This window comes from Lithobates pipiens, unplaced genomic scaffold (assembly GCF_037356315.1).
Source record: "Lithobates pipiens isolate NorthernLeopardFrog02 unplaced genomic scaffold, aLitPip1_a1.2 Scaffold_22, whole genome shotgun sequence".
Taxonomy (NCBI): domain Eukaryota; kingdom Metazoa; phylum Chordata; class Amphibia; order Anura; family Ranidae; genus Lithobates; species Lithobates pipiens.
In genome coordinates, this window is record NW_027507784.1 from 325331873 (window position 1) to 325355306 (window position 23434).

The 23434-nt window shown below is 46.2% G+C and overlaps 1 pseudogene across 1 annotated transcript; it reads right to left on the reverse strand.

Moving 5' to 3' along the window:
* Positions 1-770: 770 nt before the first annotated feature.
* LOC143924990 (olfactory receptor 1M1-like) lies at positions 771-19080 on the reverse strand (annotated as a pseudogene). Its single transcript, XR_013261924.1, has 2 exons — positions 18923-19080; positions 771-3406 (listed from the first exon to the last, which is right to left on the reverse strand). The product of XR_013261924.1 is annotated as an olfactory receptor 1M1-like (transcript).
* Positions 19081-23434: the final 4354 nt, after the last annotated feature.

The window sequence follows — 23434 nt, forward strand, 5'->3', positions numbered from 1 at the left end:
AGGAGGGGGTGGAGGAGAGAAGAACATCCTTCCCAGTAACCCAGTGCACCATGAAGGAAAGGTAATGTCCCTGCCCATGCCTGCTGGACCACAAGTCAGCAGTAATATGCACCTTACTAATGACCGCCCTGTTCAACGAGGCCAAAACATTGCCTTCCACATGCCTGTATAGAGCTGGAATGGCCTTCCATGAAAAGAAATGGTGTTTCGGAACCTGCCACTGTGGTAAAGCATATTGCACAAATTCACAAAAGGCAGCCGTTGCAGTGCTAGCAATTTAGACGCTGAGCATGTGGATGGCTGGGTCCGAATTTCTTTTTACGGTTCAGTAACTGGGCTAGGGAAATTTACCTGCTAAAATCTGATGGTTGTACACTGCCAGCAGATTGGCTGCAAGTATTAGTTTTTGTTTTTTCAAAAGTGTCGTGTTTTTTTTTGTTATAGTTAAGTGATCATTTGCCACCAAAAAAATCTATTTGTGGGGGAAAAAAAGGACATACATTTTATTTGGGTACACCTGCAATTGCCAGTTAAAGTAATGCAGTGCCATACCGCAAAATATGGCCTGCTCACAAAGGGGGTAAATCTTCCGGAGGGCAACTGGTTCATATGGAACATGTTCATGCAGTTTTTGACTTTTACTAGGCTTACTGCACTTTTTTTTTCAAGAGTTTGTCATAGTTTGTCTTGATACAAACCAAAAATACTGTATATATAATAAATAAATATATATATATATATATATATATATATCAAAAACAGACCAGTTGCCAGAATATAATATGCGACAACCCCGTCACACCACTCCATTAATGGACGAAACGCGTCAGTTACGGTACAGGGAAGGACTATGAGAGAAGGCTAGAGATATACAACCAGCTGTAAGCCTAATGCAGTCCAGGGGGAAGGTGATCCTGTCGATTATTCTGTGGTGATAATCTGAATATGCCTTTTTGAAATCGTTGTTTGTGAGTGTTTTTTTTGCTGTTTCATTCAAATAAATTTAAGTGTTTTTACGGTATCACACTATATACGTTTTCATTTTCCATCTGCATTACAACTATTGGGGACGGTGGAAGTAAAGATGACAACCATGTCCTAAGGGAAGATGATGAAAAGTGTGGATTCCATTGAGTATATATGATGTGCTGATCTCACCAGCGTATTTCGGTAAGAGCACTACCAAAGGGGGAGTTCCACTTGTCACAAAACCCCCCGATTGTGGAAACCACGTGTGGAGTTGTTACAAGGAGTACGGTGGTGGTGAATAGTATTTTCAAGTACAAGGGGCCTAGATTTGAAGTTTGCTTCTCTACTCTTCTTGAACTATTCTTTGTGGAGTCTATTTTGCACACAGGCCCCAGTGGTGCATTTCCTCCTGTGTGGATATTGTGCTTGTGATTGGAGGAAAAAAGGAGAGGAAAATAACTTTTTCTGGACTATGTAACACACTGTTTTAAGTTACTGTAACGTTAATGCTCGGTTTATTATATATGTGACAGTCATATAGAAATCGTACATGTATACATATATTATTTGAATGTATTTCATTTGATGTATTACCAGCAAAGGTCCACTTACATATAGCGCTGCTTTCCAGCGTGCCAGTGGAGTGGTGTGACGGGGTTGTCACTTATTATCTCTTCTGGCAACTTGTCTGTTTTTGATTTCTGCATGAAAATATTCGTATGAATAGGGGATTCAAGCAGCTGCAGTATTTTGAAACGCTACAGTTTCCAGTAAAGATACGCAATAGCGTATCAGCGCTTGTGTTTATACAAATTTTAGACGCAGGGCACGGTAGTATAAACATTTTATGGAGATATATATATATATATATATATATATGTATATATATAATTTATTGGTCACTTGGGCCATTTATTTTGTGGTCACGACTGTTTTTTCAAAGCCATTTTTATATCATTATTTCTCAAACTGTAAATAAGAGGGTTGATCATGGGTGTGACCATAGTATAGAGTACAGAGCCAATTTGTTCTAGGACAACTGAATATTTTGGCATCATGTAGACAGACGCAGCAGTCGTATAGTACATGACGATGACAATGAGGTGAGAGGAGCAGGTGGCAAAGGTTTTCTTACGTCCTTCCTTCCATTTTCAAAACAACTTTAATCATTTTTACATAAGACATTAAACTGCAAAAAAATGGTAAAAACCCAAACATAAAAATGTCTATATATATGATGGTATACAAATAATTCAGACCAGCACAGGCAATATTCATGAGAGCTTTCCCATCACAGAAAAACTGGTGGATGATCCTTGACTGACAAAAAATCATTTTTGATGCCGGGAAAGTAATTACGAATGAATTGAAACTTCCTAGTATCCAAATCCCAGCCACTAAAATGATGCAATTGTTCTTATTTAACATAAGATGGTAGTGTAAAGGGTGACAAATTGCAACATACCGATCACATGCCATTGCAAGTACTAAAATATCCTCTGCACTTCCATCAAAGAAATAGAAATACATCTGGATGAAGCACTGACTGTAGGACACTGTGTTATTTCTGGATATAAGCATGTACAGAAGTTTAGGAACAATAATTGTTGTATAGCAAATGTCAACAACGGACAAGTTACAGATAAAGAAGTACATTGGGGTGTGTAAGTTCCTAGAAGAAAATATCAGCATTATTATAAATGCATTGGTAAATACACCACATGAGTATATTAAGAAAAACAAAGCAATGTAAAAGGATATGAAACTGGATTTAAGAGAAAATGGCAAGATGTAAAACTCATTTGTAGATGTCTGATTTTCCATGGTTATCTAGGTAATGTCAGCCTAGTTTCTGATAAGTAAAATGAAAAACATAAACGTACACTTCAGTCATAACTGAATAATGACTCTTTAAATTAGCAGTCTAATACTCATTATTTTAGGTTTACATCTAGAAACTGTTGTTTTGCATATTTTCATTCCACTTCCACATGTCTGCAAATTTGATGATCTTGGAACTCTCTCTTGGCTGATTTTCTCATATAAAAATTCAAATTTAAAAAAAATTCAGCGCATGCATCACCACAAGATCAGTGGATGCTTTGATATTGTTGGAAGTGCTCTGGAGTAAGTTATCCCTCTGGATGGTTTGCACCCGATGTGGGTGTGATGTTGGTGGACCTCATTGAGATCTTGGACTGCTGCCTGTCTGAAAGCGATGGAAAAGTCACACACCTTAAAATACTTGTCGATGGGTACAGAGGCGAGCTCAGTAAAGTTTTTTATACTTGAGGGTATCTTCAAGAAGTTTATTGTAGTTTACAATTCACAGGTCAAAGGTAAAGCCAACACATTTTGGGGGAAATGCCTCCTCCTTCACCAGGGCTAGCATGTGGTGGAACAATAGAAAGCAGGAACAACAAGTAAAAATCTATTCCTATAATTAAAATAAGAAAAGCAATAATAAAATGAAGTCATGCAGTAGACGGTGAGAAGAAACTATTAGGTTTAATAAATAGCTTGTGGCGCATTATAATAATTCATAACCACCATTAGGGATGAGCCGAACACCCCCCGGTTCGGTTCGCACCAGAACTTTCGAACGGACCCCAAATTCGTACAAACTTTAGAACCCTATTGAAGTCTATAGGACTCGAATGTTCGAAATTAAAAGTGCTAATTTTAACAGCTAATATACAAGATGCTGTCCTAAAAAGGGTTTGGGGACCTGGCTCCTGCCCCAGGGGACATGGGTCAATGCCTAAAATGTTTTTAAAAATGGCCGTTTTGGCGGGAGCACTGATTTTAATGACGATTAAAGTGAAAAAAAATGTGAAATATTCCTTTAAATATCCTGCCTGGGGGGTGTCTGTAGTATGCCTGTGAAGTGCCAAGTGTTTCCGTGTTTAGAACAGTCCCTGCACAAAATGACATTTAACGGAAATAACATCATTTAAAACTGCTTGCGGTTTTAATGTTATATCTGGTTCCTGCAATATGGTTGAAAATCATTGAGAAAAATGGCATGGGTAGCCCTCCCTGCCCATTATCAGCCCCTTTGGGTCTTGTACGCATATTAAGGGGAACCCCGTACCCATATTAAAAAAAAAGGAAATACATGTGGCCCCCAGGCCCTATATACTCAGAACAGCAGTATACAGGCAGTGCAAACAAGACAGGGACTGTGTAGGTTTGTTGTGTTAAGTTGAATCTGTTTGTAATTTTCAACTGGTACATTTTTAAAGTGTAGCTCCAGTCAAAAAATCAATTTTTAAGCTTTTTGGAAAACATAGGGAAGGGTTATCACCCCTGTATAATTTGTTTTGCCGTCCGTCTTTTTTCATCTCACTTGCTGTTGTCTCCTTCCGTTTGCAAGTAGGAGATGTTTGTAAGTTGGATGTTTGAAAGTAGGGGCCTGCCCTATATGCTCTGCAGAAATGGCGGAACAAGGTGTTGGTTTTGCCACAACATTGTAAGCCCTCAAAGTGACTCTTGGTGGGCGCTGGAGCGCCCTGCTGTGAACGATTATATCAAGAATTGTAATTACATGCCATTGTTGAACAGTGGTAGAAAAATTGACCTTTGGTGGTTGTGGTGCTGGTGCCACAACACTATAAGTCCTCACAGTTACTCTGGGTGGGCACAGGAACGAGCCCTCCTGTGAAATATTATATCAAGAATTGTAATTACATGTCCCTGTTAAACAGGGGCAGAAAAATTAGGCCTTAGGCACTGGTGCTGGTGCCACGACACTGCAACCTCTCCCATATACTCTAGTTTTAGTGCAGGAATTAGCCCTGCTGCAAAGCATTGCATCAAAAATTGTAATTAAACGCCCCTGTTAAACAGGGGCAGAAAAATTGGGCCTTAGGCACTGGTGCTGGTGCCACGACACTGCAACCTCTCCCATATACTCTAGTTTTAGTGCAGGAATGAGCCCTGCTGCAAAGCATTGCATCAAAAATTGTAATTAAACGCCCCTGTTAAACAGGGGCAGAAAAATTGGGCTGATGGCATCAACCAGAACCAGAAATGTTCTTCCAACATATCAGCGGAGGAGGAAGAGGATAGACAATCAACATAACAGGACAGTCACTCAGCAGCAGCATAGGCAGTCTTGAAGGGATGTGATATTTCAAAAAAAAAATTTCGGTTACATCAGCTTCAGGTGCTTGGTAGCTGTGGGTGATCCAAGACTGATTCATCTTGATGAAGGTCAGTCGATCAACTGATTCGGTGGACAGGCGCACCCTGTGATCGGTAACAAAGCCACCAGCAGCACTGAAGGTGCGTTCCGAAAGAACGCTGGATGCAGGACAGGCCAGTAGCTCAATTGCATACTGTGCAAGCTCTGGCCAGTGATCCATCCTCAAGACCCAGTAAGCCAGAGGATTTTCGGTGGGAAAGGTGTCCAAGTCTTATCTTGCCCCTAGGTATTCCTGCACCATGTAAATCGGACGCTGGCGATGGTTGCTGGAACCGATCATACCTTGGGGCTGCGGACTAAAAAATTGTCTGAAAGCATCGGTCAGGCGGCCACCTTCTCCACCGCTCCTTCTGACCGATGCCTCAGCAACACGTTGTCCAGAACCAGGAGTTTGTAACATCCCAGTCTCTGGGAACGCGTTGCACAGACCTTTCTGCAAGGCCTCCCGGAGATGTCTCATCCTCTGCTCCCTCTGCGATGGCAAGATAAGGTCGGCAACCTTACCCTTGTACCGTGGATCAAGGAGAGTGGCCAGCCAGTAATGGTCCCTCTCCTTGATCCGAAGAATACGAGGATCCTTCCGCAGGCTTTGCAGGATCAGGGAGGCCATGCAGCGTAGGTTAGCTGAGGCATTCGGTCCGGAGTCCTCTGGGTCACTAAGGACAACATGATCCGCAGCTACCTCCAGCCACGTCCAAGTCCATGGGTTTCTTGGGACTGTAAATCTTCCCTACAAGACTGCTGCTGCTGCTGATGCTGAGTGCCAGCCTCCACCTCCATGCTGACACAATCACCCTCCTCCTCCTCATCCTCTTCCTGTGTGATGGGTGGCACAGCAGGAACACTCTCTGGATAAAAGGGGCCTTGAGAGGCAAGGAAGTCCTCCTCTTCCTGCCTCTGTTCTGCCTCAAGTGCCCTGTCTATTATTCCACGCAGCGTATGCTCCAAGAGGTGGACAAGAGGTACAGTGTCACTGATGCATGCACTGTCACTGCTCACCATCCTTGTGGTCTCCTCAAACGGTGACAGGACAGTGCATGCATCCCTGATCATGCCCCACTGGCGTGGTGAGAAAAAAACCGAGCTCCCCTGACCCTGTCCTGGTGCCGTAGTCGCACAGGTACTCATTGATGGCCTTCTGCTGTGTGTGCAGCCACTGCAGCATGGCCTACGTTGAGTTCCACCTGGTGGGCATGTTACATATAAGGCGGTTCTTGGGCAGGTTCAACTCCTTTTGGAGCTCAGCCAGCCGAGCACAGGTATTAAATGATCAGCGGAAATGCACACAGACTTCCTGGCCTGCTTCAGGACATCCTATAAGCCCAGATACCTGCCCAAGAACCGCTGCACCACCAGCTTAAGGACGTGAGCTACACAGGGCACATGGGTCAGTTGTCCCTGTCGGAGGGTGGAGAGGAGGTTGGTGCCATTGTAGCAAACCACCATTCCTGGCTTAAGCTGGCGTGGCGTCAACCACCTCTCGGCCTGCCCCTGCAGAGCTGACAAAACATCCACCCCAGTGTGGCTCCTGTCCCCCAAACAAACCAGCGCAAGCACGGCATGGCATAGTTTTGCCTGCGTACTTGCGTAGCCACTGGAACGCCTACGGAGCACCGCTGGTTCTGAGGACAGAGCACTGGAAGAGGCCATGGAGGAAGAAGAAGAGGAGGGGGTGGAGGAGAGAGGTGTGTCACAACCAATAGTAGCATTTTGGAGGCATGGTGGCGCAACAACCTCCAACACTACTGCACCTTGTCCTGCATCCTTCCCAGCTGCCAGAAGAGTGACCCAATGGGCCGTGAAAGGCAGGTAACGTCCCTGTCCATGCCTGCTGGACCATGAGTCAGCGGTAATATGCACCTTACCACTGACCGCCCTGTCCAGCGAGGCAAGGACATTGCCTTCCACATGCCGGTAGAGAGCCGGAATCGCCTTCCGTGAGAAAAAGTGGCGTTTGGGGACCTGCCACTGAGGAACTGCACATTGTACAAACTCACGGAAGGGGGCCGAGTCTACCAACTGAAAAGGCAGCAGTTGAAGTGCTAGCAATTTAGCCAAGCTAGCATTCAACCGCTGGGCATGTGGATGGCTGGGAGTGAACTTCTTTCGCCGGTCCAGCAGCTGGGGCATGGACTATAGCGACTGCTATAATTGGACGTGGGTGTACTGCTAGCAGAGTGCCCGGAAGCACTTGGCTGTGACACACCTAATTCTACACCTTCATTCCTCTCAGAGCAGGTTTCAGAGAGGACTGAAGGTCTAGTGGGGTTGGAGATCCCAGCTGATGAGGAGCAAGGAGAGGTCCGCTTTGTTCTTTGGTGTGGGTCTTGCCAACGAGCTGCATGGCAGGTCAACATATGTCTGGTCAAGCATGTGGTGCCCAAGCGGCTGATGTTTTGGCCACGCGAGATACTGTCACGACCGTCCTGGCATCCCGATCGTTCCTAGGAGATCTACTCACAGAGGTCCCATGTTGAGAACCCGTCGTTCCCCTTTAGCGCGGGCCAACGCGAACGGACGCACACGGTTACGTTCCGGTACGACCGGGCGCACACGGGTGCGCGACGTGGCAAACGAGCGCGGGGTCACGAACGGGCGCACGACCTCCTACGGGGGCACGCAGACCCGTCGTGCGACCGGTTTGGCGCCCTAAAGGCTTCTTAAGGACTCGGTTTCCACTCTGCCCTCGCTGTCCAGTCTACAGCGTGTCCTGAGATTCTGTTTACCTGTTACCTGCTAGTTTGATTCCTGTGACCCGGCTTGTTCTTGACCACGTTTGACTGCTGCCTGCCACCGACTACCTGCCTGCCTGACCACGTCTCTGCCTCTGCCCTTGTACTGTGTACCCGCCTGCTGCCGACCTTGCCTGTACCTGACTACTCTGCTGCCTACTGATCCATCCGGATCTGCTGTGCCTGCTGTTCCTGTATTGACCTGCCAGTGTCTGCTGTCTCCACTGACAACCACCACCTTGCCAGTCCATCAGTCTGCTGTTGCTGTCTCCTGCCGACTGCCATCCGTGTTGCTGTTGTCGTCCGGACCTACCAACACCTGCCAGGCACTTGTGCCCCCTGAACTTTCGAATCTCTGTCTCCATCTCCAGGGGTTCTTGAGCCAGGGGCTACGAGGGGCCGCTCCCTGCACTCCAGGCTCGTCCACCAGGTACGTGACAGTACTGGACAGCCATGTCCGAGCCTACGCAGGGAGCCTCCCCTATGGACGAGCTCTGCCGCCATCTTGCCGGCCTGACCCAGGCGGTGAAGAGTCTGCAGGAAGGTTATGGCCGACTGGAGGAACAGGTTCAAGCCCTGTCCGCGACCCCGCCGGCTGCTTCTGGGCACCATGCCCCACCATCAGTGGTGATGATGCCACCCGAGCCCAGGGTCCCTACCCCGGAACGGTTTTCGGGCAACCGGAACAAATTTAGAGCCTTCCGCAACTCTTGCGAGCTCTGTTTCGCTTTGCAACCAAGAACCTTCTCTCTCGAGGCGACCAAGGTGGGGTTCGTCATCTCCCTATTGACGGACGAACCACAGGCCTGGGCACACCGCCTTTTGGAGCGAAAGGATCCATCTTTAGATACTCTAGACACCTTCTTCCTGGCAATGTCAAGACTTTACGAAGATCCTCAACTTGCTGCGACTGCAGAGGCTGCCCTACACGCCCTACAACAAGGTCGCAGGCCTGTGGAAGATTACGTGTCGGAATTCCGACGCTGGAGTTCCGACACAGAATGGAACGATGCAGCCCTCCGGTACCAGTTCCGTTTGGGCCTATCTGAACCGCTGAAGGATGAATTGGCACGCATAGGCACCCCAGAAACCCTGGAGGCCCTCATAGACATTTCGGTCCAGATCGACAGACGTCTAAGGGAACGTCGCCAGGAGCGCTCTTCCACAGCCACACGCCCCATCTGGATGTTGCCACGTGTACCCAGCTCAAGTCATGCGGCTCCACCTGCCCCTGCCACAGCTACACCAGATCAGCCGGAACCCATGCAGCTGGGCCTCCTCCGTCCCTCTCTGACACCAGAAGAGCGGCAACGACGTCGGGTTGGGAACCTCTGCCTTTACTGCGGAGGTTCAGGACATTTTGTTCGCACTTGCCCAGCGAAGATGCGTAAGTGCCTTTTCATTCCATCTGTTCCTTTGCCTGTGCTACCTAACAACACTACTCACCTGGCTGTCCCTGTTCTTTTACAGCTTCCAGAAAGGACTGTCCGGACTCACGCAGTTATTGATTCTGGGGCGTGTAGTGGCTTTGTGGATACGAACTTCGCTTTAAAGAACAAGATCCCCCTTCGGCCCAGAGAGAAGGGACTTTCAGTATTTTTGGCCGATGGTTCTACCCTTGAATCCGGACCAGTGACCCAGAAGACCACCCCTTTATCTGCTATCATTGCCGGGACCCACCAGGAATTCCTATGCCTAGATGTTATTAAGTCACCACTATTTCCCATCATCCTAGGCATGCCTTGGTTGAGAGCGCACAATCCAAACATCAATTGGGCCACTGGGAAGATTGAGTTTACTTCGGACTATTGCCGTCAACATTGCTGCCCTGTTGATGATAGAGACTCTTCTGCCCTCCTCTGTTTGGAAACAGACCCTGAGACCCGACAAGCTGTACCCAAGGACTACCACGATTTCCTGGATGTATTTAGTAAAAAAGGGGCAGAAACTCTACCACCCCACAGGCCATACGATTGCCCGATTGAATTACTACCCGGGGCAGAGATTCCCTTCGGAAGAATCTTCCCCCTATCTGAGTCCGAGCTGGGTACCCTGAGGTCCTACTTAGATGACAACCTAGAGAAGGGATTCATCCGACCTTCCACCTCCCCGGCAGGCGCAGGAATCTTCTTTGTCGAGAAGAAGGACCATTCCCTTCGCCCGTGTGTGGACTACCGGGCATTGAATAAAATTACTATAAAGAATCGCTACCCCCTGCCACTGGTACCTGAACTTTTTCAGAGACTTGGTTCTGCTAAAGTCTTCTCCAAGCTGGACCTCCGGGGTGCCTATAATCTTGTCCGCATCCGGAGAGGTGACGAGTGGAAAACTGCCTTCCGTACCCGCTTTGGGCACTTCGAATACCGTGTAATGCCGTTTGGATTGTGTAATGCCCCAGCCACATTCCAACACTTTGTCAATGACATTTTTAGAGACTACCTTGATTTATTCGTAATAATTTACCTTGATGACATTCTAATCTTTTCCTCCACTCTAGCCGACCACCGAGAACACGTCAAGAATGTCCTGGCTCGTCTCCGACTTCATGGCCTGTACGCCAAGCCTGAAAAATGTATCTTCGAAAGACAGAGCATCCAGTTCCTGGGTCTGGTTATTTCCATAAAAGGGGTGGAGATGGATCCCCAGAAGGTCTCTGCTATTCAAGACTGGCCTGCCCCATCCGATAAGAAGGGAGTTCAGTGGTTCGTGGGGTTCGCCAATTTTTATCATAAGTTTATCAGAGGATTCTCCTCGATCATCTCCCCTATCACCGGTTTGACCAAACAGGGTCAGAAGTTCCGTTGGACCCCCGAAGCGCAGGAGGCTTTCAAGACTCTGAAGGACCAGTTTATTTCGGCATCAGTCCTAAAGCATCCTGACTCCGCGCTACCATACATCCTGGAAGTGGACGCTTCTGAAATAGCGGTAGGGGCGGTGCTCTCCCAGAGACAAGGGCCTAAATCTTTGCTACACCCGGTCGCCTTTTTCTCCCGTAAATTGTCCGACGCAGAGAAGAATTACGATGTCGGTGATCGTGAGCTGTTGGCGATAAAGGCAGCACTCGAGGAATGGCGCTACCTCCTTGAGGGCGCCGCCCACCCGATCCTGGTTTATACAGACCATAAGAACCTAGAATACCTCAAATCAGCAAAAAGGTTGAAACCGCGTCAGGCCAGATGGGCGCTCTTCTTCTCCAGGTTCTCGCTACATATTACCTATCGTCCAGGATCCAAGAACGTCAAGCCCGACGCCTTGTCGCGCATGTTCAGCCAACCAGAGAACCCCCCGTCTTCAGATACCATTCTCTCCGCGGGAAGCTTCCTCCTGCTCCAAGGGGACCTAATATCTCAAGTTAAGCAGGCCTCCATGGGCACTACTCCTCCACCTGGCTTCCCATTGACTTCTAGCAACGACCTTCTTTGGTACGAAGGCAGGATCTTCATCCCCCAGGAAGCACGGACCTCGGTTCTGGCCGCTTGTCACGACCACCTATTGGCCGGCCATTTCGGGGTATACAAGACCTTGGAGCTACTCCGACGCTCGTTCTGGTGGCCTCGAATGAAGGATGACTGCAGGAGATACGTTGAGGCCTGTACCGTCTGCATCCGAAACAAGAACAGTAAGTCAAGAGCCTGGGGTTTACTGAAGCCACTGCCCGTTCCTGACAGACCATGGAGGATGATCTCCATGGATTTCATCGTCGAGTTACCCCCCTCAGAAGAATACTCTACGATTTTTGTCGTGGTGGATAGGCTTACCAAAATGGCCCACTTCCTACCCATGAGGGGCACCCCTTCTGCCACAGAGACAGCCAGGACCTTCATCAGAGAGATCGTGAGGCTCCACGGCGTCCCCGCTAATATCACCTCCGACAGGGGGGTGCAATTCACTTCAAGATTCTGGAGAGCACTCTGTGGTGCACTGAAAATTGACCTCCGCTTGTCTTCCGCATATCACCCCCAGACCAACGGCCAGACCGAGAGGACGAACCAGACGTTGGAGCAGTATCTACGCTGCTTCTCGTCGTTCTCCCAAGACGACTGGGCTCCGCTTCTTCCTTTGGCCGAATTCGCCTACAATAATTCAATGCACTCTGCCACCAAGCAATCTCCATTTTTTGCGAATTTTGGCTTTCACCCACTGTTTCTGTCTGGCGACCTCCCCGAGTGCCCAGTTCCAGCGGTGCAGGAGAATCTCAACTTCTTCGAGACAAATAACAAACTTTTGCAAGAAACCTTGACCAAGTCGCAGGAATACAATAAAGAGGTATTCGATAAGAAGAGAAGGGGGGAACTGGACCTCAAGGTCGGGGATCTGGCCTGGCTGTCCACCCTGAACCTCAAACTATCCTGCCCATCCAAGAAATTGGGACCGAAATTTGTGGGCCCCTTCCCAATCGTAAGAAAACTGAATAGTGTGGCATTCGAGCTAAAGCTTCCGGAATCTTTTCGGATTCACCCTGTTTTCCACGCATCGCTACTTAAGCCTGCAGTTCCAGATTCTTTTTCTGATCGAGTTAATAATCCTCCAGAGCCTGTGATGGTCGATGGGGAAATCGAATTCGAGGTGGAATCCATACTTGATTGCAGGAAGAGGCGGAACCAGGTCCAATTCCTGGTTAAATGGAAGGGGTACGGGCCCGAAGAGAACTCTTGGGAACCAGAATCCAATATTCACGCGAAGAGACTAATTTCTGCTTTCAAGAGATCCCACCCGGGTAGGATGGCACAACTGGGCATCCGGAGGCTGCCCCTTGGGGGGGGGCAATGTCACGACCGTCCTGGCATCCCGATCGTTCCTAGGAGATCTACTCACAGAGGTCCCATGTTGAGAACCCGTCGTTCCCCTTTAGCGCGGGCCAACGCGAACGGACGCACACGGTTACGTTCCGGTACGACCGGGCGCACACGGGTGCGCGACGTGGCAAACGAGCACGGGGTCACGAACGGGCGCACGACCTCCTACGGGGGCACGCAGACCCGTCGTGCGACCGGTTTGGCGCCCTAAAGGCTTCTTAAGGACTCGGTTTCCACTCTGCCCTCGCTGTCCAGTCTACAGCGTGTCCTGAGATTCTGTTTACCTGTTACCTGCTAGTTTGATTCCTGTGACCCGGCTTGTTCTTGACCACGTTTCACTGCTGCCTGCCACCGACTACCTGCCTGCCTGACCACGTCTCTGCCTCTGCCCTTGTACTGTGTACCCGCCTGCTGCCGACCTTGCCTGTACCTGACTACTCTGCTGCCTACTGATCCATCCGGATCTGCTGTGCCTGCTGTTCCTGTCTTGACCTGCCAGTGTCTGCTGTCTCCACTGACAACCACCACCTTGCCAGTCCATCAGTCTGCTGTTGCTGTCTCCTGCCGACTGCCATCCGTGTTGCTGTTGTCGTCCGGACCTACCAACACCTGCCAGGCACTTGTGCCCCCTGAACTTTCGAATCTCTGTCTCCATCTCCAGGGGTTCTTGAGCCAGGGGCTACGAGGGGCCGCTCCCTGCACTCCAGGCTCGTCCACCAGGTACGTGACAGATACGCTTGAGACATATGTTGCAAATAGCAGCGGTGCGATCTGATGCACTCGTCTCAAAAAAGGCCCACACCAAAGAACTTTTAGAATAAAGCGCAGAGGCAGTGCCCTACACAGTGTGCTGCCCCTAAGCTGGCCCTCGGAGAGCATCCTGCTTCGTTGGACATGTGCCTCCTCCTCCTCCTCCTCTCCTACCAGGCACCCACGTGGAGTCAGTGCCCTCATCATCCCCTCCCTCTTCATCGCTGGAGCAAACCTGGCAGTATGCTGCAGCTTGTGGAACATGACTGCCAGATTGCTGTCCTTCTTGAGCATTCCCTCTCTCTGCATTCACGCTACTGCCTTCCTCTAGCTGAGTATCATCATCAGAGCCTACAAAACACTGGGCATCCTCCTGGAGCATGTACCCAACACTGTGTTCAAAGAGTTCAGGAGACTCCTCAGGAGGACGTGGTGGGTCTAGGGAAGGAGTCACTGATGATGACATTGAGAGGAGGGAAGACGATGCATTGGCAGCTGCTTTGCTAGTACCCTGAGACTGGGTGAGAGAGGATGAGGAGGATGAAGAGGGCTTGGTCATCCACTCTACCAAGTCGTTGGCATGTTGCGGCTCAACATGTCCAGCTGCCGAAAAGAAGGACAAGCGTGTCCCATGGCCACGTGCTGATGATGACGATGCACCGCGTCCACAACCAGCACTGTTGTTTCTAGACACAGAGCCTGCTTGCCCTCTTTTATCGGCTCGCGCCTGTCTGCCTCTCCTTACTGGCCTTCCAGACATGGTAATGGCCTGAAGGGAATTGGTAAAACCAGAAATTGGGTAGTGTATATTGTGCTGGAGGCACACACAACTTCCACTAACTCCTGCAGATGGCAGATGGCTCAAATAGAGAAGAGCTATGTAGGTGGATATAGCGGTTTATACTGGTTTCAGAGCACGCAGACAGCACGCACAAGCTCCTACCGCTGACTGCAAGCTCTATTTAAAACTAGCAAGATAGTTTGCTATATAGGTGGATATAGCGGTGTATACTGGGTTCAGAGCACGCAGACAGCATGCACAAGCTCCTACCGCTGACTGCAAGCTCTATTTAAAACGAGCAAGATAGTTTGCTATATAGGTGGATATAGCGGTGTATACTGGGTTCAGAGCACGCAGACAGCACGCACAAGCTCCTACCGCTGACTGCAAGCTCTATTTAAAACGAGCAAGATAGTTGATATATAGGTGGATATAGCGATGTATACTGGGTTCAGAGCACGCAGACAGCACGCACAAGCTCCTACCGCTGACTGCAAGCTCTATTTAAAACAAGCAAGATAGTTTGCTATATAGGTGGATATAGCGATGTATACTGGGTTCAGAGCATGCAGACAGCACGCACAAGCTCCTAACACTGACTGCAAGCTCTATTATAAAAGATAGATATATCGCTAGCTATATAGGTGAATATAGCGGTGTATACTGCGGTCAGGGCACGCAGACAACAACCACTACAGAAGAGCAAGAACGAAAAATCGGGCGATAACGATCGGTGTATACTGTGTTGAAGGTACACAGAACACCCACTAACTGCCACAGACGCCAACACACTACACAAGGCCGCCGCGCTGGCGGCCTTATATAGTGTGGGGCGTGTACTACACAACCTGAGCTATGATTGGCCACAGGCAGAATCATGGCTCTCCTCGCTGCCGGTGCTGTGATTGGCCAAGCATGCGGGGTCACAGTGCATGCTTGGCCAATCATCAGCCAGCAATGCCCTGCGCCATCGCAGTGCATTGTGGGCCGTGAGCACCACACGAATTTGGCACGAACGGCCCATAACGTTTGGAATTCGCCGAACGGGCGAACAGCCGATGTTCGACTCGAACACGAAGCTCATCCCTAACCACCATATATAAACCGCAATCAAGGTAAACAAATATCTAAAATTGGGTAAAATCAAATAAAACCAAGGCTATTTATAATATTGAGAGAGACCCAAACAGGATATATTGTGCTATGGAGCAAATAAATACATGAAAACATTATAAAGAATAATAAAAATTGAAATCCTACACAAAATAAAAATACAATGCTAAGGATAGTCTCATGAATGGCTTGGGGAAGATATTTGCATGAAGGTATAGAATGATTAAATATATTTGGAAACAACAATGAAGCAATAGTAAAAAAGAAAAAAAAAAATGAAGTCAAATGATACATGTTATATAATTATAAAATAGTGGGCAAATGTAGGCCTGACCAGTAATGGTGGGTGTGAATGGAATGACAAAAATAAAAAGTTTGATGTTGACATCAATCAGATTCAATAAAAAAAAAAAAAACATACCAATGACCACACCTAGTATTTTCCAAAGGGATGGCAAAATTGTGAGAGCCATTTTACCATCAACCAATCTATCGCTCAGCACACTATAAATTGATGTGATCCAAGTAACTAAACAGAAATATAAACCAAAACTGGGCTGGTAAAAACCAAAGGAAGTTGCTAATTGCATCATGCAGGATAAGCAGTACAAGGTTTTAATGAATAGATTTGAATATAAAAATTGTCATACAAAAAAAAAAGAGCATAAGAAAACATAATCCACCACCACAGAAAAATAAAAAGACAATATTTTCTTATCAGCACAGCACCTTCTCAAACTGTTCACACATGCACATATATCTCATCAGCCACTAGATCTATTAAACTATCCTCCTGCTGATGCCGATGAAAGATGGCTGGACTCCATAGGTCTGGGTGAGCTGAGGTCTTGACTCCACCATGTATAGCATATTTTGCCATTCTCTCCTTCATACATTAGTCTGGGAGAATTACTGTCCAGTTACTGCTGTACACTTGATGCTTCTCAGCAGTTTAGAAGTTACATCGGTCTACTTTCACCAATGGAATTGTCCATTGCTCTGTTTGGCTGGACTGTGTGTCTGAGTTTCTAGGCTGAAAGAATATTCCTTACGTGATCTGTATGAACCTACTGAATCGAGTCCTAGGTGACCCCTATGCTGCTGTGTTGATGAGACAACATTGTCTTTTTATTTTTTGTGCAGTCGTGGATCGTGTTTTTTATGCTTTTTTTTTTTTGTATGACAATTTTTACATTCAAATCTTTTTTTTAAAAAGCCTTGCTCTACATTTGCTGCATTTACAATTAGAAACGTATTTTTGGGTTTCAAACAGCCCCGTTTTTGTTTATCAATCAGGTTCATACCCACCTTTGAAATCTGATTTATTAAAAGGGGAACATGAAGTAAACTCTTACCACACTCCTGTTACTGTATAGAATGTGTTCATATGGTGTGATTACACAGAATTGTTTTATTTTTTTTATTATTTCACTGAGATGTTACAAAGCAAAATTTCATTAATTTCAATGCGCTGTAGAGATGTGGGATAGAGATGTACAGATATTTCAAGTGAGGTCCAATTTGTTAAAATGTCAGCATGTCTGCATTTTTCCACACCTCTCCACTCGGCACCTCTCTATTCCATTGTGTATTGAATGAGGCATATAGAAAATAATTGTGTTTCATGTGGAGACTTGCATTGATCAAATGCAAAATGCACAGGTCTTCGCACATGGCATAATCAAGTCCTAAGGTAATTTATCTGAACTTGTTTGCAGTTGCTGTGTTTTTTAGATGACATAAATAGCTAAAGTGCCTTCCAAAAGTGTTCACCCCCCTTTGGCTTTTTACCTATTTTGTTACATTACAGCCTTTAGTTCAATGTTTTTTAATCTGAATTATATGTGATGGATCAGAACACAATAGTCTGAGTTGGTGAAGTAAAACTAGAAAAATATATACATAAAACTATTTTTCAGAAATAAAAAGATAATTGGCACGTATTCACCCTCTTTGTTATGAAGCCCATAAAAAGCTCTGGTGCAACCAATTACTTTCAGAAGTCACATAATTAGTGAAATTATGTCCACCTGTGTGCAATCTAAATGTCACATGATCTGTCATTACATATACACACCTTTTTGAAAGGCCCCAGAGGCTACAACACCTAAGCAAGAGGCACCACTAACCAAACACTCCCATGAAGAACAAGGAATTCTCCAACAAGTAAGAGACAATGATGTTGAGAAGTACAAGTCAGGGTTAGGTTATAAAAAAATATCCAAATCTTTGATGATCCCTAGGAGCACCATCAAATCTATCATAACCAAATGGAAAAAGCCTGGCACAACAGCAAACCTGCCAAGAGATGGTCGCACATCAAAACTCACGCAAGGAGGGCAATAATCAGAATGGCAGAAGAGAGACCTAAGGTAACTCTGGAAGGGCTGCAGAGTTCCACAGCAGAGACTAGAGTATCTGTACATAGGACAGCCATAAGAGTACGCTCCATAGAGTTGGGCTTTTTGGCAGTGGCCAGAAGAAAGACATTACTTTTAGCAAAGACTCCCAAAATGTATGGAGGAAGGTGCTCTGGTGTGATGAGACTAATATTTAACTTTTTAGCCATCAAAGAAAATGCTATGTCCTGTGCAAACCCAACTTATCACATCACCCAAAGAACACCATCCCGCTGTGGGGATGTTTTTCAGCAGTCGGGTCTGGGAAACTGGTCAGAGTTGAGGGAAACATGTATAGTGCTAAATACAGGGATATTCTTGAGCAAAACCTGTACCACGCTGTGTGTGATTTGAGGCTAGGTGGAGGTTCACTTTCCAGCAGGACAATGACCCCAAACACACTGCTAAAGCAACACTTGAGTGGTTTAAGGGGAAATGTGTTGGAATGGCCTAGTCGAAGCCCAGACCTCAATCCAATAGAAAATCTGTGATTAGACTTAAAGATTGCTGTTCACAAGCGCAAACCATCCAACTTGAAGAAGCTGGAGCTGGAGTTGGAGGAATGGGCAAACATCCCAGTGGTAAGATGTGGCAAGTTCATAGAAACTTATCCAAAGTGACTTGGAGCTGTGATAGCCACAAAAGGTAGCTCTACAAAGTATTGACTTTAGGGGGGTGAATAGGTATGCACATTGACTTTTTTTCTGTTATGTTGTCCTATTTGTTGTTTGGAGATTAATTATTTTTTTTTATTGTGAAGCAAAGTTGTGGGCATGTTCTGTAAATTAAATGATGCAAGTCCTCAAGCAATCCATGTTAATTCCAGTTTGTAACAAACACAAAACACAAAAAATGCCAATACTTTTGCAAGGCACTGGATAATAAACAACCCGCCATGTAGATAGTGCAAAATAATTTCATTGTACCATAAAGAAAAAAATATTTAAATCAAATAAGTATGCAAGTAAGTCAGACACCAAGCCAAACCAAAAAGTTTTGTTAACCAATATAAAGCATTCGCATTGCTGCTTTTCCTGTAGATAAATCTAAATGTACACATAAGGCCATCCGTTTAGGTTTGGTAATTTTGGACCATTATCAAATATATTTTATCAACTTTAGATTTTATCTGCATCAAACGTTTAAGGACCACTGGTGACACATGTAGCACTTACCTACATTATCAAAATATGTCATATTGTCAAATTTTTATGGGAAAAAAATGTAAAAGTGGTACGATGCACCCCAACTGGAGTATCACCTGAAGATTAATATAAAATTAAAGTGGAAATAAACAGTATCTTTCAACATAAAGCATACTACATTTTACAGAGAGAAGTCAACACTGAGAATTTATAAAGAACATATTCCACTAAAAGAGATTATGTATTCATAAAATTCTTTAGGGAAAGCAACTGAACTCAGGCTTCATTGCTACTAACTCAGCCCTCTGGGTTTTAAAGATAACATGGCATAATCATATTCAGAATAACTCATTTGAAGTAGTAAATTGTATATGTTTTTTCATGCAATTTACTTGACTACTTTGATATAAAGTATGCAAAAAAACTATTTTCAGTTATCAACCATCAAAAACGAATCCAGCAAAACAAAACTGTGTGAAAGTTGAAAAAAAACGATGTTGAAACTATATAAGACATTTCAGCTAACATTTTTAATCATTACAATTCTAATAACTTTTCCTCCTCACACTTTTATACCTAAATGAAAATGTATGAAATAGTCAAACCTTTATTATAATTACTGATTAAAACTTTATAATATAAAGTACCGTATATACTCGAGTATAAGCCGAGATTTTCAGCCTCTTTTTTGAGGCTGAAAGTGCCCCCCTCGGCTTATACTCGAGTCATCGCTGTCTGCCTGCTCGATCAGCGTGTCGAGCAGACAGACAGCGGCCATTCTATAATTCAAAAGCCGCGCCTCCGGCTCCGCCTTCGCCTGTGATAGGCGGAACACTGAATTTCCCAGCAGCCTGTGTTCCGCCTATCACGGACATCGTCTCATCCTCGTACTACGGACGAGGATGAGACGATGTCCGTGATAGGCGGAACACAGGCTGCTGGGAAATTCAGTGTTCCGCCTATCACAGGCGAAGGCGGAGGCGCGGCTTTTGAATTTTACAATGGCCGCCGAGGCGCCGACGAAGAGCGGCGATCCTGGCAAGGCACGGGACGGAGGCAAGGCACGGCACGGCACGGGACGGGACGGAGGCAAGGCACGACACGGGACGGAGGCAAGGCACGGCACGGGACGGAGGCAAGGAGGCAAGGCACGGGACGGAGGCTCGGGACACAGGCTCGGGACACAGGTAGGCTGGACACACACACACACACACACACACACACACACACACACACACACACACACACATGGACACACACACACAGGGATGGATGGATGGAGACACACACACACAGGGATGGATGGATACACACACACACAGGGATGGATGGATGGATGGAGACACACACACACAGGGATGGATGGATACACACACACACAGGGATGGATGGATGGATGGAGACACACACACACAGGGATGGATGGATGGATGGACACACACACAGGGATGGATGGATGGATGGACACACACACACACAGGGATGGATGGATGGATGGACACACACACACACAGGGATGGATGGACGGACACACATGGATGGACGGACACACAGGGATGGACGGACACACAGGGATGGACGGACACACACACAGGGATGGACAGGCATGTCTCACCCTCGGCTTATACACGAGTCAATAAGTTTGCCAGTTTTTTTGGGGGTAAATTGGGGGCCTCGGCTTATATTCGGGTCGGCCTATACTCGAGTATATACGGTATCTCACAAAAGTGAGTACATCCCTCACATTTTTGTAAATATATTAATATATCTTTTCATTTGACAACACTGAAGAAATTGCACTTTGCTACAATGTAAAGTAGTGAGTGTACAGCTGTCCCCTCAAAATAATTCAACACACAGCCATTAATATCTAAACAGTTGGCAACAAAGGTGAGTACACCCCTAGGAGAAAATGTCCAAATTGGGACCAAAGTTTCAATATTTTGTGTGGCCACCTTTATCTTCCAGCACTGCCTTAACTCTCTTGGACAAGGAGAGCTTTACAGGTTGCCACTGGAGTCCTCCTCCACTCCTCCATGATGACATCACTGAGCTGGTGGGTGTGAGAGACCTTGTGCTCCTCCAACTTCCATTTGAGGATGCCCCACAGATGGTCAATAGGGTTTAGGTCTGGAGACATGCTTGGCCAGTCCATAACCTTTACCCTCAGCTTCTTTAGCAAGGCAGAGGTCATCTTGGATGTGTGTTTGGGGTCGTTATCATGTTAGAATACGGCCCTGCAGGCCAGTCTCCAAAGGGAGGGGATCATGATCTGCTTCAGAATGTCACAGTACATTTTGGCATTCATGGTTCCCATTCATGCAGCCCCAGACCATGACACTCCCACCACCATGCTTGACTGTAGGCAAGACACACGTGTCTTTGTACTCCTCACCTGGTTGCCTCCACACACGCATGACACCATCTGAATCAAATACGTTTATCTTGGTTTCATCAGACCACAGGACATGGTTCCAGTACACCATGTCCTTAGCCTGCTTGTCTTCAGCAAACTGTTTGCGGGCTTTCTTGTCCATCATCTTTCGAAGAGGCTTCCTTCTGGGACGACAGCCATGCAGACCAATTTAATTCAGTGTGTAGCATATGGTCTGAGCACTGACAGGCTGACCCCCTACCCCTTAAACCTCTGCAGAAATGCTGGCAGCACTCATATGTCTATTTCCCAAAGACAACCTCTGGATATGGCCCTGAGCACATGCACTTAACTTCTTTGGTCAACCATGGCGATGCCTGTTCTGAGTAGGACCTCTCGTGTTAAACCGCTGTATGGTCTTGGCCACGTGTCGCAGCTCAGTTTCAGGATTTTTGCAATCTTCTTTTAGATTAGGCCATCTTTATGTAGAGCAACAATTCTTTTTTTCAGATCCTCAGAGTTCTTTGCCATGAGGGGCCATGTTGAACTTTCAGTGACCAGCATGAGAGAGTGAGAGAGATAACACCAAATTTAACACACCTGCATCCCATTCACACCGGATCTTGTAACACTGTCACATGACACTGGGGAGGGAAACTGGCTAATTGGACCCAATTTGGACAATTTCACTTAGGGGTGTACTGACTTTTGTTCTCAGCGGTTTAGACATTAATGGCTGTGTGTTGAGTTTTTTTGAGTGGACAGCAAATTTACACTGCTACAATGTAAAGTAGTGAGTGTACAGCTTATATAGTAAAGTGTCATTTCTTCAGAGTTGCCACATGAAAAGATACAATAAAATATTTACAAAAATGTGAGGGGTGTACTCACTTTTGTGAGATACTGTATCAACTGGACACCCTATGCAGTACAATAGCCATTCAGTACACAAACATTTCTGACACAGGAGTAAGGATTTGTGTCACTGAAAATAATTTGACACCAATTTGAGAAGCTTCTGGGTTTATTCAGTATTCATCGAATGGTCCAGTCAACCTGCAGTTGACCGTTTTCTGACTTGTATTTGACCTGCCCTGAATCCAGCCTGGAACAATGCAATTTACTACCAACAAACATTTACAGCAGAAAGAGTTGTATCAAAGTACACAGTGAATGATACCATTATAGACTACTATCATTCTAACAAGGCAATTAATTATAGGTCTACCCTACACAAGCTGCCCCAGTCTAATATATGTAAAAAGAAAATATCTTGGAATTCAGTCAAAAAGTGATGAACTATAAAAAGTCCCATAATGCCGCGTACACACGATCGAATTGTATGATGTACTTAGTCCGTTGAAACGCATTTCAACGGACAATCCGATCGTGTGTGGGCTTCAGCTGACTTTTTCAGCGTGAAGTCCGGAGTACTAAGAAGGCCGGTTTGCACACCAATCTTCCCGTCGTACTTTGGTTTCAGCAGACAATACGTTCGTCAGTATGCTAGTCCGACGGACTAAGAATGGCGCATGCCCAGAAAGGATTTACAGGGCGGAAGCGCTCTGTCTTGTAAAACTAGTGTTCATATTGAAGCTAGCATATTCGTCATGCTGCTAATTTTGTGATCTTTTAATATAGCACATTCTTTTCTTCTTCATAATGCGAGAAAAGTGAAGTTGCTTTGCTGCTTATATTCACACAGAGTTATCACAAATGTCTTTATTCATCCTCATCTTATGATCAATATTCCAATTCGAGAATAAAAAAAAAAAAAAAATAACGGACGAATTAAGCTGAAGTCTGAAAAGCGTGAATCGTCTCTAACCAAACTTCCACTAACGCAAAGTCAGCAGAAGGAGCCCAAAGGGTGCTTTGCTGTGTCTTGGACTTCCTATTTCTAGTCCTGTCGTACGTGCTGTACGTCATCGTGCAAGCTTTCGTCTGACTTTTTGTGTATCCGTGTGTGGCCAAGTCCGTTCGCTAGAAAGTCCGCCGGATTGTCCGCCGGATTGTATGACGGACTAAGTACGTCATACAATTCGATCGTGTGTACATGGCATTAGAGGGCCAGATAAGTAGCGGGGTCTATTGACAATTTACTCAAAGATTTGGAGGAATCACCATAAATAAATGTTGTTCATAATATAGAAATTGAATAGGCACAA